This window comes from Coenobita brevimanus, chromosome 110 (assembly GCF_032717465.1).
Source record: "Coenobita brevimanus isolate Jiangsu-jjx chromosome 110, ASM3271746v2, whole genome shotgun sequence".
Classification (NCBI taxonomy): domain Eukaryota; kingdom Metazoa; phylum Arthropoda; class Malacostraca; order Decapoda; family Coenobitidae; genus Coenobita; species Coenobita brevimanus.
This window is the reverse complement of record NC_137063.1, coordinates 22,009,973-22,010,842: the sequence shown is the minus strand read 5'-3', so window position 1 is coordinate 22,010,842 and position 870 is coordinate 22,009,973.

Sequence of the window (870 nt, the reverse complement as noted above, 5' to 3'; positions counted from 1 at the left end):
GTCAGATGAAAACGATTCACAGGTGGGTTTCATCCCAACAGACACGTGAAAATACTTGGAAATTTAGAGATAAAACGGATATTATTTTTATCCGTACAACTAGAGCTTTAAAGTTGCATGTTAAGCCTCTTGATGAAATTTTAAAAATAGAATACTTTCACAGAATGACGACTCGTGTGATATCATTATCCAAATTTACCAAGGTAAAATCACTCCGAGAGGCAATAAATCATTTAAATGGAAATAGTTTAGGTATTGATTGACAGATACAGGTATATTATATTATTAGAAAAAAAAAAAGAATACATAGCCGTACTGAGATATACAATTCGTAAACATTTCTTGGTTCCTCATATTCGGAGATTTATTGTTCATGAGGGGTCTAAAAAAATCATGTTGCAAGAGCATCGAACTAAACGGTTGTGTCTTCCGTGTTGAAATTAACAATTTTTTAATTTCCAATGAGTCTATTCGCTTTTTTTTTTTTTTTTTTTTTAATTCATCTTAGCCGTGACTTCACGGAAAAAAGGTGAACTAGTTACGGATGATAGCATACACTTCGGGGGGAGATCAATACTGTATAACTTAGTTTCGTCAAAATTGCTAAAGATGCATTTTCCTCAAATGTACTTGAAAATTATTCCTTTACACTTCCAATTATTTGCAAATCTCAGAAGACGTTTCTGAAGGTGAGGAAATAACATTTAGGAGACATTTAACAAGAAATCAATTGACATGTAAAGAGAGCGGCACCTGAGGTGTTTAGGAACAATAAGTTTGAATTGATGTAGGGGTCTCCTAAACAAGCGAGAAACTTCGAATGAGCATTAGTTTTTATATGCAGTAAAAGCACTTAAAAATAACATCGAT